Source organism: Peromyscus leucopus, chromosome 5 (genome assembly GCF_004664715.2).
Source record: "Peromyscus leucopus breed LL Stock chromosome 5, UCI_PerLeu_2.1, whole genome shotgun sequence".
Classification (NCBI taxonomy): Eukaryota; Metazoa; Chordata; class Mammalia; order Rodentia; family Cricetidae; genus Peromyscus; species Peromyscus leucopus.
In genome coordinates this window covers 56,898,908-56,915,672 of record NC_051067.1, presented here as the reverse complement: position 1 = coordinate 56,915,672, position 16,765 = coordinate 56,898,908, and the positions used below count along the sequence as shown (strand labels likewise).

Sequence of the window (16,765 nt, the reverse complement as noted above, 5' to 3'; positions counted from 1 at the left end):
ACGGGAAGCCTCGCGGGGCTCCTGCGCAGTTCCTGTGGGGGCCTCCGGTGGATGCAGACTCTTCGCCTCCCTCCTGCTCTGGGTTCACTCCAGCACATGCACCAGGCCAGAGAGATGGTTTCTGTTAAATCCACAGCACGATTAGATTAACAAAGAGAAGCCAAGGTGGTTTCTCCTTTAAGGAATTATGTGCAGAATCAATGCATGAATCATCTGCCCCGCATGTTTACAAGGGAATTGAGTAAACGCAATCTTCTAAGGATAAACTCATACCATAAGAAATTGAAAAATCGTTTCTCTTTAGCTGTGGAATGCAGTCCATACTCTGTCTAGTTTTCTGAGTGAGACAGACTTTCATGAAGTTGTAATGGAGAAGAAATGTGTTTTGTTTTGGATTATTTAGGTTTTCCTCCCTCAGTATGAGTCATCAAGAGTAATCTCTCCACCAAAGAGACACCACTCACAGAGCACCTACTCTGTACGGGTGCTGGGGACACAGATGACCTGGCTCTGCCCTCTTGATATCTTGACCATTGCTGTGCTAAATTAAGGTCAGGGGCCACCCAGACCAGAGCAGGAGCAGTCATGTTGGGCTGTGGTCTATTTTACTCACACTCTGAGGGGACACTGAGGCACGGAGCACTGAAGCACTTCACCTACTGTTCCATAGTTAGTAAACTAGATTTGAGTCAAGACACATTCTCACCGTGGCCCAATTATGTCTGTGTGGGAGGGGTCAGAGGAGGCTCTTTAGACGGAAGTGACGGAAGTGTAGGCCAAGGGAGGAGCTTTCTGGAGAAGTGGTCATGGAGGAGAGCATCATTGGTCCTGCATGTGTGAGCAGTGTTTAGAAGTTTCACAGGGGCTCTCACATGCAAAAGAAGCTTGGATTTGAGGAGGGAATGTCCATATGGGTTGACTGTGTGTCTTCAGAGTTGCCTTTTGGAGTCCAGAACCCTGTGCCCTCTTATCATTTATGACTGTCCATAAAATAGCAAGTGCCTGGTGATCCAGCGACTGGGCACATCTTTCTGTGCCCTTTGGATCTTGTGGAATGTGCTTTAATCATTAACTAGGTACTGGGAAGACTGAATATTTCCAGGAGCACGCCAGAGCGGAGGCACGGTGAGAAGAAGGGCCAGCTAGCTGACGTCACCCCAGGAAGGTCACCCTCGCTGTGACTCATGTGTTATCATCTTCTGTTTACTGTAACAAAATAATAAGATAATCAACTATGGTATAAGGAGGGAAGATCCATTTTGGATCATGGCTCCAGTCCCTGAATGCTTTGGGCCTGTGTGGTGGGGAGGACATCACAGTACGTGCAAGGGAGTGTGTGGGTTGTGCTCCTCTGGGCGTGCACATGTGGGAGCTGGAGCTGGCTGCCTTTTCCTCTACTGCTCTTCTCCTTACTGCCTTGAGGCGGAGTCTCCCACTGAAGCAGACGCTTGCCATTTTGTGTAGGTTAGCTGGCCATCGAGCTCTTGGGATCATGGCGGAGAGTACTTTGTGGGGCAAAGATGTTTATGGTAGCAGGGTAGCGGGGTGGTGGTGGTGGAGGTGGTGGTGGAGGGAGGGAGAGGAGGGGTTGGGCTCCAAGGCTTTGTTCAAAGGCATTCCCCCAATGACTTAACTTCCTCCCATGAGGCCCTGTCTTTTAAGGGTGTCACTGTTTCTGAACAGCACTGGAGACTGGCCTTTGGGGACATTTATGATCCAGACGGTCACATTAGTTTCTCATCTGTGACACGAGGCCACACAAGTGGCTGTGAGGATGGAACGTGTTACTAGACGCGCAGGGCTTGTCCCACACGTTCTGCACGGTGTTGCTATGACTGCTGTTCTGACAAGGGTCAGAGGTAGCTGGGTTCTGACTCCCATCTAGGTGGGTGTGCCCTGCAGTGACCTCTGCACCCCACTGTTTCCTGGCCTTCTCCTTGAGCCTTTACGCTGAGACTGACCGGTGGTACGGAGATGGTTATACCTTCTGGCCCTTGGAGTGAGGTCAAGTTAGTGGGAAGGTCACCCAGTTTCCCACGGCCTCATTCTTCCCTGCTGTCTGGCTATGCAGCAGGTGTGGGCAGTCTGGGAACGTCTTCCCCTCAGATTGTTGAATGCCTTGTAAGTGTGTCAGGTCCAAGGAGGCCCTGTGATGTCTCCTTAGTGGGAAACAGCTAAGTGTTGTCCCCAGACTCTGTAGATTGACCTCGGGTCTGGAGGACGGTGACCACTCTTCAAGTGTGCTGTGTGGGAAGCACTAAGGGGCATAGAGTTGGGGTGCTGTTCCTAAATGCAGTGACACCCGCAGAGTGAGCATCTTCACTAGTGATGGGGTCCCAGGTGTGATGGAGGCTGGATTTGCTGTGGCGAACAATGCAATCGGCACTAGTGGGTGGGTCAACAGAGGCACCAGGGCCTCCAACAACAATGTCCATGCGTTAGAGCTCTTGTAAAGATCTTTTGAGACAGTGCATTCAATGCTCTGGACTCAGATCTTAGCACATGGAGAGATTTCAATATTTATTTGTGTGTGTGTGTGTGTGTGTGTATTTATGTGTTTGTGCCTGAGTGTTCATGTGTATGCATGTACATGTATGCACATGTGGAGGCCAGAGAGCATTTTGGCTGTCATTCCCCAGGCACTGCCTCCTCCTTCTCCTCCTACCCCCTCTCTCTTGTTTGGGATACAGACTTTCTCACTGGCTTGAGCTCACCAAGTAGGTTACTAGGCTGACTGGCCTTTAAGTCCTAGGGATCTGCCCATCCCTACTTCCCCAGCCCTGGAACTACACATGTGTGCGACCACACCCAGCTTTCAGTTCTGGGGATTTAACTCAGGTCCTTGTGCTTATAAAGCAAGCATTGTACTGACGGAGTCCTTTGTTGTCATGCATCAGCTCTTCTATGGAAGAGCTATCAAATGCCCCAGTTTCTCCATCTTTCTAGCTAGACAGAGCCGACCTCACCGATGGATACTTCTACGTGTCTACTGGTCTACAAGTCCCTCTTTCCCTGTTGGTTCAATTGTTACACTCATTCTAGAAAATCCCAACCAAACAGCATAAACGTCTCAAATGGAGAGAATATTTCTACTCATAAAAAAGGCTTGGTCTGAGCTGTAAGTCTCTGTATTTCTTAGCTACACTTTTCTGGCAATGTTGCATGGTTTCTCTTGTGTTTAATTTCTGTCAGGGTCTGGGTTCTATGTGGTTTAAATAACTTTTATGGGGCAGACTGAATGACTCAGTGGCCTGTCATTGTGTTTGTCCTTGGCAATGTATTTAATCTCTCTGAACTTTAGATTCCTTATGCTGTAACGCAGGCAGGCACAACAACACTAATCAGCTCCAGACGCTTTTCGGGCATCAAAAGCCACTCGTGTAAATGCTTCCTGAGCATGTTCCAAGGAGAGACATAAGGAAGCATTTTGGGGCTTGTCCTAAGAGGGGATGAATGGAATTAGGGAAAATGTGTCCTAGCCCAGGGGCGTCAATCAACAAAGAAGCAAAGAGGGACTCTGTCTAACATCGGGGCTCTGAGGAACTGTGGCTTTGAGTCTGACCTAGCCTAACCTGGAAAGCTGTCTGCATACATGCTGGGACTTGACTCCAGAACGGGCAATGGCAGAAGCAGAAAAGAGTCTGCTGACAGAACTCTGAGGAGAACATCCCCTCAGCTCTGGTATGTGTAGAGCTGGAGCAACCTGGAATGCCTGAAGACACTGGAAACCTTGACTGTGGCACACTAAGGTCCTTGCTGTCAGGTTTTCCTCCCTGACTCTAATGGGTATCCAGCTCATGCAGCCTGCTGGGCTGGATGCAGGTGGAGGAACCCGCTCCCTTGGTAAAGTCAGGAAGTGTAAGAGCGGCTCAGGGGAAGGAGTTTGGAATCTTCGATATTACCAGGAATAAAGCCACCCAAACCCTTAACTGTGTAAAAGGACAGACAGCATTTATCATATGGCACAGTCTTCTTGTTGGTCCTCATAAGTCTGCAATGTAAAGCAAAAGAAAGACCCACCAGTGGGATCCTCTCTCAGGGTCCATATTCATTACCTCCCGATCCCTGTCTGAATTGACTGTTCAGGCAGCAACTTTCCAAGTGCAAGACTTTCTTGTGTATTGTTGAGTAAGACAGGATCTTACTATGTAGCTCAGGCTGGCCTGTAACTCGCTATGTAGCCTAAGTTGGTCTTAAGCTCATGATTCCCTTGTCTCAGCCTCTCAAATGCAGAGATTTCGGGCCTGCACTACCATGCCTGGCTCATCGGCAAGACCTTCCCCCACCCCCTATTTCTCTCTCTCTCACTCTCCTGAGTTTCCCTATAAATAGGTCTTGGATGGACTTAAGGTATGGAATCAAGTGTGGCGGGCATGTTGTAGCTGTCTGGGAATAGTGCTCTGGTCATAGCTAGATGCTATGGGGCTTTGAGAACTGGTATCCCAGTAAAAGGCACCACCCCACCCCCCTTTTTTTTTGGTTTTTTCAAGACAGGGTTTCTCTGTGTAGTTTTGGTGCCTGTCCCGGATCTTGCTCTGTAGACCAGGCTGGCCTCGAACTTACAGAGATCTGCTTGGCTTTGCCTCCTGAGTGCTGGGATTAAAGGCATGCGACACCACTGCCCGGCCAAAGGCCCCCTTTCCTGTCTTTGCAAAAGTCAAATTGAGCTGGTATTAAATATTCACTTACTCAAATAATAAAAAAGTATCAATAAATTTGATTTTTATTCACTCAAGAATGTCATTCTGCTACATTGTATATGATAGGCATTTAATAGGTATTTATGGGCTGCGTCTACTTCCCAGAATCCTTCTGTCCAACTCTACCACCAGAGGAGTGGCAGCAATCTGCCTCCCTCTGTGTCCTGAGAACAGAGGTTGTGACTGAGAAACACGGGACTCATGTTTTTGCACTGGGGGCCTGGCACTGGGCCTGGTCAGATCTTTCCAAGCTTGGAATGCTTCCATCCACACCCAAAAGACATGCTGCTTATACTCATGAACAAAGCATGTCGCACACGTGTGTGCTGATTCACGAACAAAAATGCAACAGTGTCATTATGACTGAGTAGAGCTTCATTGACAAGGGGTTGAATTCTATAAACATCCTTTATACCTGTTGTGTCTCTGAGCTCTGTTCCTGCACTTCAGCCCTTCTCTCTGTTCATAGGCCTAAGACAATCAAGGGTTCTCCGATACTGGGAGACCATAAACTTGACACCAGTGTCCCAGAGCTGAGCTGTCCCTAAACAGACACTATAATAATAGTTGCTGGTGTGTACTAGCAACTGTATATCATGTGCTTTATTTGGGAACCTTAGTCTTTGTAATTGTTCTGCGAGATGTGTGTGTGTGTGTGTGTGTGTGTGTGTGTTTCTTTTCTTTTTTCTTTTTTTGTCTATTTAACAGTTAATTTGAATTCAGGTTTAGTATTTTGTCAGAGATTACCTGGCTGGTAGAACTAGGATGCCTAATGAGCTCTTTCAGGGTTGGACAGAGGCAAGCACAACTGCACATCTTCAGACACGTTTACATTTAGAGCAGAAGTGGAAGGGAAGGTGGAGGTGGAAGGCTACGGGTATCATGGTAGAGTAGCTTGTACTAAAGGTGGCAGTTAAGTCCACCTGGATACACACACCAAACCAACACTCACATAAATGAAAGGAGCTAGATGTTCATTCTATACCAACCAATCAAGGAAATCCTAAATTCTTCCAGCATGCACATTAGTGGTGTGTGTGTGTGTGTGTGTGTGTGTGTGTGTGTGTGTGTGTGTGTGTGTATGTGTGTGTGCTTATAGAAACCAGAGGTTGACACTGGAGTTTTTCTTGATCACTTTCTCAGCCTTCTTTTTTGAGATTGGGTCTCGTACTGGTTGTTTTGCTCACTAATTTGGCTAGATTGGTTGGCCAGTGAGCTCTAGGGATCTTCCTATTTTCATGTTCCCAGCAGTACAAATTATAGGTGCATGTCGCTGTGCCTAACTTTTATTTTTTTAAGATTTATTTATGGGTGCTAGAGAAAGGGCTTAGCAGTTAAGAGCATTGGCTGCTCTTCCAAAGAATCCAGGTTCAATTCCCAGCACCCACATGGTCACTAACAATAGTCGGTAACTCCAGTTCCAGGGGAATCTGATGCCCTCTTCTGGACTTCACACATGGTGCATAGGCATACTTTCAAGCAAAAACATCTACATACATACCTAGATAAACATCTTACATATATGTATGCAACTAAGTGAATGTGTTTGTACCGTGTGCATGGAGTTGCCTGTTGAAGCCAGATGAGTGTGTTAGATCCTGTAGAGCTGGAGCTCCAGGCAATTGTGAGGCACTAGGTGGGAAGCCAAGTTCTCTCTCTGCAAGTGCACTTAATCCTTGCATCCTCGGCTTTTTTATATGGGCACTGGGGATCTGAACTTGGGTCCTCGTGCTTAGGAGGCAAGTGATTTACTAGCTGAGCCATTTTTCCAGTTTCTGTGTGCAGGTTATTGAAGAGACTTTAGAATTTCTTTTAGCCAAACCCTCAACTGATATGAATGTGCAATGATAGAGATAGATGGACCATGAAGTCATGTGAAAAGGAAAATTCAGCTCAGATAAATACTTATCACATACTTCTTGTGATCCAGACTCGATGTTAGGCATGGGTCCTATGAAAAGTAAGGTCAGCTGCTGGGCCCAGTACTACTACAGGCTTATAATTTTAGCTACTGAAGAGGCTGATAGAGGAGAATCCTAAGTTTAAGGCTAGGGAGACACTGTCTTAAAAATTGAACAAACAAGTAAACAAACAAACAAAAAAGATCTTGGGGTATAGGGCAATGATAGGGTGTTTATCTATCATGTGCAAGTTTCCTGGGTTCGATCCTTAGCACAGGAAAAAATAAAAATAAAAAAGTAAGGCAGCGACCTGTCTCTGAGTGGTCAGTAAGAAGCAAGGCAGTTGGCAAGGTCAGGGATACGGAATCAGCGCACAAAGCTCTGATGTGTTGATGTGCTTGTAACGTGGCTCTCCAGGGCTTCTTGTGACAAGTGGATTCTGCACCCTGCTGTGAGCAGACCCTAAAAGTCCTCACACAGGCCCAGGCTGTGCTCTTGGCTCTGCTGTGTGTGTGATACACACATTGAGGTAAGCCAGACTGTCTTGTGTCCCTGTGGCCTGTCCAGGGCACGCAGTGGTGGTGGGAGGAAGCATGCTCCGATGGCTTCAAAGTGGGGACCCACCCTTTCCTCCAAGGCCAGCCAGCTGTGTGGTGCTACCAGGTGACCTGGCACTGGGCATGCCAGGTCTCAGCTTGCTGTTGGAACAATGTGGCCTCTCTTCCCTTGGCCCTCTGTGTTCATGGCAGGGAACGGCCTCCCCCAACGGGACACTGTGCCCTTATCCTGTAAAGCTTGACCTCCCATGTGCCACGGCTCTCCTTGGAACATTTCTTCTCATTGTGGTTCCTAATCAGTGCTCTGTTCTCCATACGCTCTTTCCTCTCCAGCACCCCCTCCTGCCCTGGGCTCTTGGCTGAGATTCCACACTTGACTCATCTTTAGATTTATATGTGGGTCTCTTAAAAACACCTGCTTCTGCTCACGTTTTAATGAAGGTTCAGAAAGAGGCCTGGAAGTCTGTTTTATTGAGGGCTTCTCTGGAGATCCCTGTAACAGTCCAGGCTTGAACCCAGTACTATAGAAGACAGGCCATATTCTGGGATCCTGAAGTGTATCTGCCTTGTATGGCTGCACTTCTCTGGTGAAAACATTTTTTTTTTTTTTTAAAGACCAGGTATCTAGGGTGGCCTGGGGTTCTGTATGTACCAAGGATGTCCTTGAGTTTCTGGTCATTCTGTCTTGACCATCTGAGTGCTAGGACTACAGGATGTGCCACCAGACCCCGTTTACGCAGTACTGGGGATCAAAAACACAGCTTTCTACATGTTAGGCAGGCACTCTACCAACAGAATCCCACACCCAGCCCTAACCTGAATTTGAATGCAGGCGTTGTGTGTGTGTGTGTGTGTGTGTGTGTGTGTGTGTGTGTGTGTAAAGCTCTCAACCTTCACATGTTTCCTTACTCAAGATTGTTACCTGGGTGAAACAAGATAATAAATATAAAATGCTCAGAAAAGGACCCATGTGTACTCAAGGCTCAAGAAACGTCAGCCACTGTTAGGAGCAGATTGTTGTTCTAAGAATGTGGAATTACAAGGATTTGGGACCGTTTGTACTGGTGGTCAGGTTGTGGCGCTCAGAACACAGGGCTCTGTGGTGAAAAACACATTTGCTCTTGAGGTCACAAGCCAGGGACTGAGGCCACAAGCCTGGGACCCGGGCCAGGTTCTGGCAGCAGCCACTCACTTGCTGAGTGGCCTGAGCAAATCATTTGACCCCTCAGGGCTTCCATTTCCTCCTCTGCACAACCAAGATTAAGTCCTTTCTTGTTTTCTTCACACTTGATTGCAAGAATAAATGAAGAGGGTAATGGTTCTTCTTATCTTGCCTTTGCTGCAGCCCTAAGTGGCCAGGAGAGACAGGCCCAGGCAGGAGTAAGCATGGGCCTGCACTTCCAGAGAGCTCTTGCCAGAGACTCAGGGAAGCTGGTGTGAGGAGGGCTGGGGGAGAGTCCAACCACCACCATGAGGGCTTTCGCCCTTTGTTCTGTCTTTAGCCTCTTCCTTTCTTACTTTTTGCTTTATTACAGTTTCTCCTCCCTTCCTCCCTAGTCCTCTCTCTCGATCTCTGTTTCTGTTTCTGTCTCTGTCTATCTGTCTCTCCACAGCTTCATATGTAGCTCAGACTGGCCTCAAACTTGCTGTGTAGCTGAGGATGACCTTGAACTCCTGATCCTTCTGCCCCACTCCTCCTGAATGTTTAGATTATAGGCATGTGCCACCATGCTGGGTTTGTATGGTGATGGGGATCAAGCCTCAGGGAGTCCCATTCTAGGCAAACACTCTACCAACTGAATACAGTCCTAGTTCTGAACTATCCATTTTTCACACCCTGGGAGCTTTTCTGTTTAAACTTGGTTAGAGTTCATCTCAACACTTCCCTAGGAACCCTCTGAGAGTCTCAGCAGTGGTGGGATGGGCTGCATCTTGTAGGGGCTGAGGGTCTGCTTGAGGAGAGGGAGACAGAACAAGGAAATGTGGGCTTTTCTTTATAATCCCACCTGAATCCAAAGACAATTAAGTACATCAGATCTACGGTATAAACTGATGACATGACTGCTCCATGGTATGATTAAGGGGGAAGGTTTTTATTGTAGAAATAAGAGAGAGAGAACAGCCAGAGGCATCTGGAAGAGTTCAGAGCACAGAGAGGGAAAGAAGTAGACTGGACATGGCTAGCGGACTGGCATGGCCAGGGATAACTGCAAGAGACGGGAGAATAGTGTGTGGGGGGGATAGAGAATAGAGAAAATAGTGAGAGAAGCAGGAGCAGAGAGGGAGAGAGACACAGAGAGAGACAGAGAGAGACAGAAACAGAGACAGACACACAGAGAGAGACAAAGAAACAGAGACAGAGAGACAGAGAGACGGACACACACAGACACACAGAGCGAGAGAGAGAGAGAGACAGAGAGAGAGAGACACAGAGAGAGACACACAGAGAGAGACAGAAACACAGAGAGAGACACACAGAGAGAGACAAAGAAACAGAAACAGAGGCGGAGAGAGACAGAGAGACGGGGACACACACACACACACACACACAGAGAGAGAGAGAGAGAGAGAGAGAGAGAGAGAGAGAGAGAGAGAGAGAGAGAGAGCGCACAGCCAGAATAGCAGGGTTATAAGGAGGATGAATAGCTGCGGCAAGGGGAGCTGGGAAGCTACAGCAAGCTTATGGTGTGTATGGGAGGCAGTGTGAAGGGCTAGAATGCTAGCATGGACTTTGACATGTGTGACAGGTACTTGTGAGACTGAGGGAGCCTGGAGGTCAGCATGAGCTTTGATATGCTAATAGGCACTACAGGTAGCCATATGTCACTTCTGCCAGAGATAAGGGAAATGATTCCATTTATTAGATGGGATCTAGTCTGACAAGTTCCTGAGGAATGCTGGTTTTTATCTAACTGCTGGAAATCCTCCTAGAGTCCAGGTTGAGCTCATTGGACTGCCTTTTGGAGTTTGGGGAGTTGGGGTTTCATTTGGACCTGACAGCTACCACACTGGACTCAAATTTGAGGCCATTCTGAGAGATCTGCTCTCCCATTAGGTTTCAGGGGAATTTGCAAGTCTATCTTCTAGCTGCTCTGGGTAGAAATTTTACACCTCTTAGCCTTCTTATCTACCGTCAACTCTTAGAACAAAGCCCTTTACCTTCAGAATACATTCTGAATCTGACCACCTGTTTCCATCTCCACCATGCTTGTGTGAGCCACCAGCCTAGCCTCCCAATGGATCCCTCTGCCTCCACATTTGTCCCTTCTTTTCATGGCAGCCCAGGTGATCCTCTTACATCATAAGTTAGGATCTGTGAAGATGGTTCAGTGGCTAAAGTGCTGGTGGTTTGAGCATAAGAGCTTGAGTTTAAAACCCATCGCCCATGTAAAAACTAGGTGTGACAAAGTGTGCTTGTCACACCAGTGCTGTGGGTATGGAAACAGGAGGATCCTGGGGCATATTGGCTGGCCAGTTTAGTGTCAATGGTGAGCTCCGAGTTCAGTGAGAGTTCTGTCAAAAAAATAATAATCAGGTGGAAAAGTTATTGAAGATGACATCTGGACATTAACCTCTGCTGTCCATATGCACTTTATGGGTGAGCTCACCTGCACCCATCCACCCTCTCTCTCTCTTTTCCTCCCCCCTCTTCTTTTTCCTTCTCTCTCTCTCAAAAAACAAAAGCAAAACAACAATTCAACAAAAGATAGTAAATCAGAACATACCGCTCCTGCTCAGAGTCCACTGATGGTGCTCCACTCAGCCCATTCTGAATAAAGTCCATGGTGTGGTGGTAGCTTCTGAGAGGGCTCCAGAGTTCTTCTTTCCTGTTCTCATGTCACAGAATCTTTCACACTGAGTAGGACTCACCCGTTTTCAATGACTTCTAATGGAAGCAGCTTCCATGTTGTTCTCTGAGAGAAAGCTGCCGCCAGGACACTCAATGCAACTCTAGAGTTGAACCAAGAACATGCCCGTGTTTGGATATTTACCTCATATTCCTTGTGCCTAGAAATTCATGAACTTTTATTTAATATGAAAGATCTATACTTAGTCCTTGATATATTATTATATGAAAGCTATATTAAAACAAACAAATAAACAAAAAACAAAGCAAAACAAACAAGGGCCATGGATGTAGCTTTGTGGTAGAGTACTGTGCTATCATATGCAAGGCCTGGGCTTGATACTCAGCCTCTCTCTCTCTTTCTTCCTCTCTCTCTCTCTCTGCCCTCTCAATGGCCCGATATTTTGTCTATGTTCATATCAGCATAGGGCAATTCCTCTCCTTGGAGGGTGGGCTGGGCCTAGAGACATGACTCTGATGAACAGAATCTAGCAAAAGGGATAGGAAGATTATACATCAGAAGTGGATCACTCACCCCCAAACCAATGTAATAAAGCATTTAGTACAAACAGTAAAGAAGCTTATGTGGCTGGAGTATGTGGGTTGGGGGAGGGATGAGAAGGAGACAATGGAGAAAAGAACATTCTAGAAGTAATGAAAATAAAAGGACAGATTGTACAGGGTCATGAGGGACATGTGTAGTAGTCACCTACTACATAACAAATGACTCCATGACTCATGGCCATTTGCTCTTGCTTTCTCAATTGGTCACATTAATAAAAGTCAATTGCCATGTTATAGGCTGCCCCAAAAATGTCCCATATGGAAAAGAACTGAGGTCAGCTTTTGGGTAATAGCCAGTGAGGAGCTGGGGTTCTGGATTGCATGGCCAACAAGGAACTGCACACTGTCAGTAATGATTGAGGTGAACTTAGACCCTCATGGTTGAGTCTCCAGCTAGGACTATTGTTCTATTTGTCACTTTGATGGTTAGTATTGATTGTCAACTTGATAGCATCTAGAATCACCTAGAACATGGCTGTGAGGGATTGTCTCGATTGGGTTAGCTTCTGGCCATGCCTGTGAGAGATTTTCTAGATTAAGTTAGTTGAGGTTAGTACCATTCAATGGGCATGGGTCCTGGATTAAATACAAAGGAAAAAGTGAATTGAGCGCACTGTTTGTCTCTCTCTGCTTCGTGACTGTGGATGCCATGTGACCAGCCACCTCCTGTTCTTGGAACTATGCCTTCCCCTGAATGATGGACTGTACTTCCAACTGTAAACTGAAGTAAACTCTTCTCCCTTTATGTTTGATTTTTGGTCAGGTATTTTGCCACAGCCAAAGCGTAAGTTAGTAACGTAGTCACCTGGATTTTTCTTTTTTAACGTTGCCACAGATACTGAGCTAGAAGACGTTGATGAGCCACGCCCACATTGCTGGCTCATAGTGTCCCTGAAGCAACCAGTATTGCTGCAAAGAACTGGTCACTAACACAGCTGGGGGTTTAACGATCCTGTGGGGTGCTCTCCTTCTAATCAATGCTGTGGACAGCATCCTGACCCCCAGGATGGACCGCATTCATCTGGTTGTTGGTCAAAGCCATTGACTCTCAGCACTGTGGATTGTCATATCAACCACTGGGAACTTTAAACGACAGCAGCGATGATGACAATGACCCACAGATGCCTGGCTTCTACTCCAGAGATTCTTATTTTATTTGCTCTAGAGGAAAGTTCGGGCCATGAGGGTTTTTCAGGTTTTCCAGAAGATTCTGTATGTACCAACATTTGATAACCGCTGACACAGATAACAACCCTCTCACTTGGTTCCCCCTCTCTACAGCTAAGCTGAAAATTTCAACATACAGCTAATTCTCAGTATTCACCATTCTAGGGTTGCCATTTCACCTGCTTGCTAAAGTTTATTTGCAACCTCAAAACCAGTGCACTTCCAAACTTGTTCCTAGACGAGGACAGAGTGGTATCAGTATTGAGTCACTGGACATGCATGTGCCCAGCTGTGGTGGAACATGGCAACACTCTGCCTTCTGGTTTCAACTCCCACACTGTAAACAACGTTCTTCATCATGCTCTATTCAGTGTCACATTTTTCCATTTTTGTCCATTTTCACTGTTTAAAACTGGCCCCCAGATATGGGGCTAAAGAGCTCCAAGCCCAGGAGTTTATGAAGTGTGGTGCAGAAAAAAAATCCAAACCATGAGTTATATAATCTTAGTTCAGTTATGAGTTATGGTACATGGAATTCAATGTCAACAAATCAAAAATATATTTATTCAGTTAGCTCTGTATAAACAAGGCTATATATTAACTGGATGGTAAAAATGTACCCAGATGCTCACAAGAACCTAAGCTTACATTTTCCCCCAGGAGTAATGGCTTAGTATTTGCTAATTCAGTGTTCTTGGCAACTTTAAAGAACATAACAAGAATCAACTGTGAATAACAAGAATCAACTGTACCTTATTTAATACCAAGAGACAACAAAGGGGGATAAGTGTAGAAAATTCAAAAAGTACAGACTTAATTTGCAAAGTCAGGGATAGATAAATGAACATCTCATGGATCTTGGTTCTTAAATAGGTGGTGAAATTTCACAGACTCGTTGCCCAAGTCCCTATTAGCCTCCTGCTTGCCACAGTTTGGGAGGTATTGTGATGCTTCTGTGGTCAAATCCAAGAGAAACTGAGATCTTCTCTGATGCTGACTTCAGTAATAGTATTCTGTTTTTTTCAAATAGGTATATGTCACAATATAGCAATATGTAACAATCCATAGAGTCTGATGAATCTTTATGTATGTATTCACCTACAGAATCACCATCTAGGCCAAGGATTAGGGGATCTCACAGTCCTTTGAGACACACCTTATTACACCTGGTGAGTGATCAATGACCTCACCCTTATGAGAACTATCTTCTCCAACCCCCATAGTCCTGGTATGACTTGCTGGTTTCTTTTTTCTTTTCTTTTTCATGTTGGGAATAGAACCCAGGGCTGTGTATGTTAAATCTAAGGTCAGAATTCTCCTACTGAGCTATACCTTCAAGTCCAAGAATACAGTTTTTCTTTCTTTTCACTCTCATTAATATGGCCATATTGAGCTGGGTGTGGTAGCTCATACCTGTAATACTAGCCCTTGGAAGGTCAATGCAGAAAGGCTGTTGTGTGTTTGAGGTCAGACTGAGTTCCCAGCTTAACTCAGGCTATAGAAAGAGACCTTATTTCAAAACAAACAAACAAACAAATGAACAACCTATAGCAAACAAACAAAACCAATAGCAAACAAACAAAACCATAGCCATATAGAAATGAAACATAGACAATGACATTCAATTTTAAAACTTGTAAAAGCAAAGCAGAGTTTTTCCTGTCTACCGTGGTGAAAACAACAATAATATTACCAAATTAGCTGACCATTTACAAATCATTAGTTTGGAATCCAAGTTTTGAAGAAGGCTGTGTCTTCTTTTGTCACTGGACAAACATATTCATGGACAGTCACCCCAACAAATTTCAAGTCAATGTCTTCTGATACTGTTTTGGCTTGCCAATATTATGATATCTTTAGGAATCAAATGTGCCTAGTATAAGTGCTTTCTCCAAGACAAACTAGATTTGTAAGGTGATTTTCATCGATGCTTGTTTTCTTCACTCAGTTTTCAGCACTACTTTTGAGCTCAAGTCACCTGCCAAAGTAATTTATAATCATGAGTGTGGGTAAAACCTTTAAAGTAGACATTTGCTTTAAATGTTTTTTGAAAAAAAAAACTTACGACATTATTTTTATTTTTATTTAAAACCACTATAGTGTAATGAACGCACAAATCAACCAGTCCTTTCTTCTACCCTATGGGTTCCAGGGATCAAACTCAGGTTGTTAGGCTTAGCATAAATACCTTTGTCTGATGAGCTGTCTCAATGCTCCTGTTCCTTTTAGATGATTTACTTATTTTTGTAGGTGAGTGAGTGTTTTGCCTACATGTATGTCTGCGCACTACTTGCATGCAGTGCCCAAGGAGGCCAGAAGAGGGCATTGGAGTTCCCAGAATTAGAAGTGGTTGTGAGGCTCCATGTGGGTGCCTGGCTCAGAACCCACAAGAGCAGCAAGTGCTCTTAACCGCTGAATCATCTCTTTAGAACCTCCTGTTTTTTTGGAGGGGGTTGTTTGTTTGTTTGTTTGTTTTTTGAGACTTTCTTACTATGTAGCTTAGGATGGCGTTGAACTTGCAAGCTTTTTGCTCTAGGTTCTCAAGTGCTAACGTTACAAGTGTGTACTACCACACCCAGTGGTGACGTGTGTGTGTGTGTGTGTGTGTGTGTGTGTGTGTGTGTGTGTGATCTCTCCTGTCTGTGTGTCTGTGTGTGTTATAGATAGTCTAGAAAGTTATAAAAAACAGTCTTGATCTTACATTATGGGCTGTTTGCTTGAGCTGCTTCCCTGTTTCATCCGTCGGCAAACGCATGTTTCTAAATGCAGGTAATTCATTTCCTCCTCCTAGGGAGGGGTTCTCCCCCTACCCACAACCCAGTAGTTACAGAGCCGCCATAGCTACAAAGCAACAGATCAGGATTACACATCGATAGCCTGCAGGGGAGGGTCCACTTCTCATTACTTTGACTAATAGAGGATCAGGACAAGCCCTTGCATGTGGGCCCATTGCTAAAGAGGGCGTTTGGGATGCAAATGGTTGTCATGGTGATGACCAGTCAACATAAAGACTAAGGGGAAAAGTGGAAATTTAGTTGAAGATGAATATTTGAAAGGAGAGAGGACTGACAAAGGAAAAGAAACCCATGTAAGTATTTGAGAGCCTGGAGATCAGGTTGGAGACATTTGGCCTATAAACTGACTTGTTGTCAGCCAGAAATGACAGCTCGTTACTGGGCCTGTCAAAGTGATTAAAGTGAAATGGTGCCTGGAGCTGGATGAGACACTGGTTGGTAGGTTTCCCACATATGTATGAGGGACCTCAGCACATTTTGTCAGGTTGCGTTTCAGTGTGTGTGTGTGTGTGTGTGTGTGTGTGTGTGTGTGTGTGTGTGTGTTTGTGTGTGTATGTGTGTATGTATGTGTGTATGTTCATTTTCACCTTGTGACTTTGTGGCTTTTCTGGAGAGATGATAAAGGATGGGTTATCTAGGGCATTGGTTCTCTCTCATCCTAGATTCTCATGAGCAGAGGGTTTGGCTGGGCCTCTATGTCTTCCAAAGCTTGAGAGACAAGTAAGACAACCGTCTGAATTCCCATACCAAAGAGAGTCTTCTGGCCGGGTTTGGCTTCCTTTTTCATTCCTCTCTGGAGGAGCTGAGGAGTGAGAAACAGATATAAGAAGTACCCAGCTGGGGTGTCAGGAAACCAATGGATGCAGGCCACCAGGAAATTGAGGGAGTAGGAAGACAGAGTGCAGTATCTCATGAGCATGGAGCTGGAGGAAAGAGGTTGACTGCATGAAAGGACAGTTGGCATGCAGCAACTGGTCTCCTGTGCCATCTTAACAAGAGGATCTCTCAGATCAACAAGAGAGGATATTAGGGTTGAATGGGTAGCCAAGCCAGGAGCCTATGGTTCTCACAGAAAGGCTCATCATCGTTGAGACAAACATCTCAGAAATGATTAAATATCAATGTATGGTAAGGATGTGGTTCCTCAAGAGCATTCTACTGTGTCTCTGTGTTTCCTCTTGGTGCCAATCATCTGTAAGCAAATGCTATACTTGGTTTATATTTTGGAGCCTGA

General features: G+C 45.5%; 1 long non-coding RNA gene across 1 annotated transcript; it reads right to left on the bottom strand.

Annotated features, from left to right (window-relative positions):
• Positions 1-806: 806 nt before the first annotated feature.
• Positions 807-11,398, bottom strand: LOC119088045. Its single transcript, XR_005091614.1, has 2 exons — positions 10,884-11,398; positions 807-1,206 (listed from the first exon to the last, which is right to left on the bottom strand). It is a non-coding gene; the product is annotated as an uncharacterized LOC119088045 (long non-coding RNA).
• Between the last annotated feature and the right edge of the window lie 5,367 nt (positions 11,399-16,765).